At 46.4% G+C, this 7132-nt stretch overlaps 1 long non-coding RNA gene across 1 annotated transcript; it reads right to left on the bottom strand.

Annotated features, from left to right (window-relative positions):
• Nucleotides 1–669: 669 nt before the first annotated feature.
• Nucleotides 670–2774, bottom strand: LOC309447672. The gene is made up of 3 exons (XR_014185652.1): nucleotides 2409–2774; nucleotides 2005–2149; nucleotides 670–789 (listed from the first exon to the last, which is right to left on the bottom strand). It is a non-coding gene; the product is annotated as an uncharacterized lncRNA (long non-coding RNA).
• Between the last annotated feature and the right edge of the window lie 4358 nt (nucleotides 2775–7132).

Here is a 7132-nt window from a genome sequence, read left to right as displayed (position 1 = left end):
GTCTCTCCTCATCAGAAAGATGCTCCAAACCCCTCATCATCTTTGTAGCTCTCCACTGGGCTCCTTGAGTCCATACCCCCAGAGGGAAGATCTCAAGACCTCTCTAGGTGATTACCCTGAGCTAGCTATAAACCCACCCAAGGAATTCCTCTGCCTTAGATAGCTAATGGGATGTAGACCCAGCACAAAGCACCAGTGTCATCTCCTTCCCCAGCAGCTAGCTGTGACTCATCCCTTGATCTCCCCTTCTAGCCATGACTTGTATTTGCAGGGTCATGCACCTGTGATGCCACCTTCTTCTTGGCTTTGACCACCCAGTCTGGTGCCCATGACAAGTTTCTGCCCAGCTTTTGTCTCTTTGAACTTCAAACTCTCTCCTGTTGTCTCTGTAGCACAAGGGTGCTGCGTTCACTGTTTTCTTTCTCTAAGGAAAAGTTATTTCTGTCTTTAAACACAAATGTCTTCTGCCTGTTCAGGAAGACACAGGCATGACATGCTGTTCAGATAATGGCTCTTCCTTCCTTGTCCAGATGAGAGGGTGGAGGACACTCCCAGCATCCTTTGATTTGAGGGGATTTTCAACCACCTTGAGTTTCAATGGTGAACCATCTGGAAATGTTTTCTGCAGACACAGTTTAGCTCAGCCCATTGGCAGTGAAGATCTGTGAAGCTTTCCAAGCGAAAACCCCTCCAGCACAATCTGAGTCCTGGTTTTGTTGCTTTTTCAAGGGTATAAACCCAAGTTCCAGGAGCAATATGGAGCAATAGTGATTTGCATGGTGAAAAGGTCTGAAAAAAACCCAAACCATACATGGGTTTTATGCTTTAGTTTTGGACCAGAAAATGTGGAGTAGCAGAACCCATGAGTTGTCCAGAAGGTGAACGGGTGAGCAGATGGACCCCTGTGTGAAAATGGCACAAAGTTGGCACCTCTTCCATCCCAAGCATCCCCTCTGGGCTTGGACCATACCTGAGCCCCAGGCAGCAAAGAGGAAACTAGATGATCTCCAGAGGTCCCTTCCAACCCCAACCATTCTGTGATTCTGTGAAACACCAGAGCCTCCAGGAAAAGCCACCGCCAATTCATTACTGATATTCATTGGCCACAGAAGGTGCTTAGATGAAGCACAAGGATGGAGAGAGAGAGACAGGACACCATCAACAAGCTTCATAGATTGGGAGCATGAATCTGCTTCCAGACTTTATAGCATGGGCAGATGTTCAGGCAATAAAGACAAGAATGAGGATATTTTGACTCTTTCAACAGACAATCCCCATGCAAATATGAATGAGTTAAGCTACCCAACAGCCCTATGAGTAAAACAGGTGTTCCTGTGTCCTTTTTATGGATAAAACAGAAGGAGAACTTGGAGATGTACACAGAACCCAGCAGAGCCAACAAGGATTCTCAGGGAAAACGTCCTGTCTCTACCAAAATGGGTGGAAATCCCGCCACCAGCTTTACTGGGATTTCAGCCCAGGACTTCTGGATGCTTTCTGCACACTTCTCTTGCTGTCTGTGCATGATATAGCGAAACTGTAAGAGGCATCACATTGCATCATCGTTTCGGCATCTCGTGAAAAAAAGCCTTGTGCAATTCATCAATTCATCTCCTGTGCTACTGGAGTAGTTTTTCCCATCTCGTGTAACATATATTTTGTTTTAAAAGTATAACTGTCTGGCATTAAGGCATTTCATATCATATCATATCATAATCATGTATCATATCATATCATATCATGTCATCAGTCCCTGTGAGTCCAAAGTGGTACCAGGAGAGCAGTAGGACCCTACTGGAAAATGCGTAAGAGCCCATAAAATGCTATCCTTTGAGTGTGAAAGTCTAGACTGAACTATCTAGATATCTTTTCATTATTTAGAGTGGTTAATTATGTGATTAGATTGATGCACATAAGGCCTCCCACCCTTCACCTTGCTGGGTGGTGCCTCCAATGTTGCAACACACAACCTGCCTGTATGGAACAGGTAGAAAATCCCCTTACCTTCCTCATGGAGCCTGCAGAGAAATTGCACCGGGGTGGCCACATACACAATGGATGCCTGAAGAAATGAGCAGGTCCAGCCAAGAGACTTGAAAGAATCAGACCTTCTGAAGTCCATGAGCAGCACATTTCTTTCCTGCCTCACCTGTAAGATGCAGCAGTCAGATCTAGCACTGCTTCCCGGGATCACCATACTGCTCAGGTTATGGCACCAGATTTTATAGAAACAGAAGCTGATTTGCTACCACCCAACATGTTGGACACAGCAAGAATGGAACATGTTCCCTCCACTTGGCCATGATACCTCCTGCCATCACCCTCCCCTGTCCCTGCTCTATAAGTTCCTCCTCACACCAGGCAAGAAGCATCACCCTCTGGTTTATACACAGTCCTTCCCAAGGCACCTGCTTTCTCCTCAAAAGCTGCTCTTCCAAGCTGTAGGGAGGCTAAATCCCACTTTGTAAGATGGAGCTGGTGATGCCACCATCTTCTGAGCTCTCCAGTTCTTCATGCGGTGGGAGAGCCCTTGGGGGGAAGGTGCTTTTTGAGGCACATCACTTGGAAGAGCATCCTCCCTCCTCAGCCTGTGCTCAGACTGGAGGTGGCACAGCTCATCCCCTGCTGAGCCGAGCAGTCACGAGGAGTCATCTGGCTGGCACTGAGACAGGCGGCACCCATTGGGGTGTCACCACCCCAGCCACAGGCTGCAAACCCCAAAGTTCACCGCCACTGTGGTCGGCATCCTTCATCCCAACTGCAGCAGCACGACACGTTGCCAAACAGCTGCCGGCGTTGAAATGTCTGCAGCAGGCCTTGGCAAAAGCAGCTGGCAGGATTCGGGGAAATATTACAGCTGAAGTCGCAGAAGCCAGAGCTAATGCAAGGAAAACGTCCAAACCTTGAAATCACCCAGCAGTCATTAGATGCACACGAGCAACGGGTCAGGGAGGCGGATGGAGTCATGAACACGAGGCACATCCCTTCGTGAGTCAGGTCCCTGTCAGAGACGTGTGACCAGGAGCAGGGAAATGTTGAAAAGCCCAATGTACTGGAGCAAATCCCAAAAGTGAATGGTGCACAGTTGGCTCGGAGGAGGCACTGCTGGCTCTGTGTGGCGTGTTCTGCTGACGCAGAGCTCCCCTTCAAGGGGAGACCGGCTTGGCAAGCACCTTGGGCCATGGAGTTCAAAGTCAGAGTCGTGTACGGAGCATGAGATCATCCAGTTGGACCTTTCCAAGATGATGAGCCGATGCATTGCTCTGGTTCACCTGGCATGGGGGCCCATAGGCATGCTCAGCAGAAGCACGTGTTTCAGCCCAGAAAAGCATCATGCAGGGATGCCACACTCGTGGCAGTGGCAGATTAGGTTTCCCACTACAGTCTTGAAGTTCTTCTCTGATTGGAACTTGTCTGGTTTCCACTTTGAGTCATCAGACCTTGCAATGACTGTTTTGATGTTTAAAGAGCCCACAAGAGCCTAGTATCCCATGTCCTGTGGAAGTACACATGAAAAGCAATCTTCTTCTGCCTAGCTTCTGACCAGCTAAAAAGCCAGAGCTTTCTGCACATCTCTCCACAGCTTTGCCTCCAGCCACTGAACACAGCTGATCATAGAATAATTTAGTTTGGGAAAGACCTCTAAGATCACTGAGCCCAACCATTAACCCAACACTGGCACTAAACCATGTCCTGTCCCTAAGAATCTCATCTACACCTCTTTTAAACACCTCCAGGGAGGTGACTCCACCACTGCCCTGGGCAGCCTGTTCCAATGCCCAACAACGCTTTCCAGGAAGAAATTTTCCCTAATATTCAATCTAAACCTCCCTTGGCAAAACTTGAGGCCATTTCCTCTTCTCCTATCAGTTGTTACTTGGGAAAATAGACCAGCTCCACCCCACTACCACCTCCTTTCAGGCAGCTGAGAGATCAGGTCTCCCCTCAGCTCCTGTTCTCCAGCTGAACCCGCCAGGTCCCTCAGCCGCTCCCATCACACTTGTGCTCCAGACCCTTCACCAGCTTCATTGCTGTTCTTTGGACCAGTGTTTCCCTTCTGTTCTTTTTACCCCATTTGCAACATCCTTTCACAACCACGAGCTGGGCAGAGCTCCCCACCATGCACAAAGAGGAGGACGTGCCTCTTACAGAAGGTTTGCATTAACCGTTTTCATAGGCCTCATACTGGGAGGTCATATTGAGCTCCTTGCCTCCTGAATGATTTCCACAGTTAATCTTTTCCAAGTATGATCCTTCAGTAGACAGGGATGACCTGCCGTCCGTCTCCCTAGGTGGAGAACTTTTGATTGGTGAGCATTTGAATGAGCACAGTTTGCATGGGGAGCCCGAGTCAGACGATTCATCAACCCATGTGTCATCTGAAAGTGGCACATCACCAGCAGTGACTTTGTATTTACTGTCAGACCTCCTTCTGATCCCAGTGACACCTCACCCTCACCGTTGCATTTGGTGCTAATCCCCAGCTGAGGCTGGTCTTTGAGGTCTACCGGCAGCCAGGTTTTTATCTGTTTTACAAACGGTTCTTTGATAATTTAGAGTATCATTTTTTTAAGGGAAATGTATCACCAACAAGAACGTATGGAGTGCGGGGTACATGGACAAAAGTCTGAGCATATTGTACAGTCGTAATTACCTCTATCAAACAAATCTGTAATCTCATCCAAGAATGATAAGTGAGGCTCATTTGAAAATACTGTTTTTATATCAAACTAACTTGACTGACGTTGATTATATTCTTGTAATTTAACTCCATATGGATTGAATTGTATGTCAGCGTTTCCACCATTTTCCATGGGATCTGTTGTGGCAGCTATAGTTACCTGTGCTGTCCTACTTGCCTTTTCATCAACGCGTTGTCCTTCTCCTGGCCTTCAGGAGCTCCTCCATATGCCAAAGCTTGCAGTAAAGTTAACACAAGCAGTCCAGAGGCCTATGGAGGCAGCTCTTAAGGACTCCTTGATTCACATTTCCTAGTTGACTGACCTAAAAATATTTGTCTGTAGTAGATATCCAATATCCTCTTTGGTTCTACCAACAGATGAGATTCATCTCACCTAATTTTAGCTGCTGAAAAGTCAGGTGTTCGGTGTGAGCCAAGCGTCTAGCCTCCCACTCTCTACTCAATGGAGGAAAGCGCTTTTAGAAAGCAACTCATCCCACCCATCCCTGGAGCAACTGAATCACCCTCCAGAAGAGCTGCCTCTCTCCATCAACTGCTTAGAAAGGCAAAATAAGCAGCTGGTTCAGATGCTAATGCTTGATAGCCAGGTTTGACGAACCAAATTTCACCTTAGGAAAACATTATCCTTGTGATACACACATGTTGCATGGCTTCTTTCTAGATAGAGACACGTGTTAATGCTTCTGCCCCCTCTCCCTTTTAGTAGTGATTTATCATCTCCATTGCAAGAGCTCCTTTTACTCCTCATGTACCTTAAATACTTCTTATCTTCTTTATCCTCACCAGGACACCTCCAACCACCACCAGAATGCCTCTCACTGCTACAGTTTCCCTAATTATTCCCTGCATTACACCTTCTACCTGGTATCTGCATCCCCTCTTTCCCCTGCTTTTTGTTCGTTATACACTGCTTTTTCTTTCTTCTTGATGCTTTCATCTTGCTGTTCACCCAAGATGAGCACCACGCTGAACACTGCAGATTTTTGGACATCCCCAAAAACCTCTTCTTTGTAGTTTTTTGGACGTCCCCAAAAAACCCTCTTCTTTGGAACCTTCCCATTTCCATCCAAGGGGTTTCATCTCAATGTTTCATCCCATTTCTCTCCACAGCTTTGGGAAAACGGCCCCTACTGTGCTACCAGCTGCTGCATCTCTCTTTGAGACTATTTTCTTTTAGCTCATACCAAATGCTGTCGCAGGTGATGTTCACAAGACTGTGATCAGCCACCAGCTTCCAGTCCAGTGGTAAACGTAATTTTATCTGTCATAATGAAGTTTGAACCAGTTGGCTCATATTAGGTGCAAGATCATTTGTGGCGGAAATGATCTCCTTTAATTTTTAGAAGGCTTGTGGATGTTTCTTTCTGCTGGCAGCCTGAAACTTGTCACATACCTGACTCACACTGACATTCCCCTTAACAACAGCTGCATTTTCGGAAGCTTATTATGAAGATGAGCTCATAGAAAAGCTCATTTTACTCTGCTCTGTAACTCTGTGACCCATGTTGATTCTCAGATGCTACAAATACTCGCTCTTGAGCTTAATTACAATCAGCCTGACTTGTTTTTAAAACTGAGAGGATATAGAAGGTACATGGGCCAACATGCCTTAAGATCAAGCCTCTAATCATGTTTTACCTATAACTCACAAAAAAAACATGAGACAAACACCTTTTTCTCTCTCCACCTCCCCATAACTATAAGGGAAACGACATCAACTCTGCTTTGCAAAAAGTTCTGAATTTCTTGGATGCGAGAAGGTGCAAAAGTACGAGCAGTTACTTCTGCAGACTCATGAACATAAGAGATGTTTTCAGTTCGGAGAAAATTCAGATCTAGTTCCCCCTGTAAATAAACTGGCTCCTATGGTTACTTCTGTAATGAGCTGGGACCCACAAAAAACACGCTGTAACTATGAGAGTTCAGAAGAACTATTAGCACAAGAGACTCCCCATAAATGCCCCGAATCCAGATTTACAAATACAGATAAGATGTGGCCTGTAAAAGATCAGACATCTAGTCCAAATTTGAATTCTCCTAGGACTCACATATATTCAATTCTCTTCCCTCTCTCCCTTTCCTCCTTCCCTGCTGCTTTTGCCAAAGTAGATGAGCTGGCTACCGTTAATGGCATCATCCTGAACATTTCTCATGTTGCAGCACCGAGACTTGTTAAAGAAAATCACCGTGTAATGGCATTACTTTGCACTTTTATACAGTAGCTTTCAGCTGGGAAGTCTAAGACCGTTTATAAGCACAAATCGATTAAGCCCCACAACGGGCTGCTTGGTAGGAGCCATCACTCACCTTTGCCAACCACCATGCAGAGGCTCGGTTTGCTTTGCTGCAAATGCATGGTGGAGTCCAGAGATGAAAGCAAGGACTGGTTCTCCTGCCTTTCTCCCTCCCTCCATGCACAACCTGGCTGCA

The sequence above is a fragment of the Streptopelia decaocto genome, assembly GCF_964273445.1.
Source record: "Streptopelia decaocto genome assembly, chromosome: 1".
NCBI classification, from domain to species: Eukaryota; Metazoa; Chordata; class Aves; order Columbiformes; family Columbidae; genus Streptopelia; species Streptopelia decaocto.
This window is presented reverse-complemented; position numbering and strand designations above follow the sequence as displayed.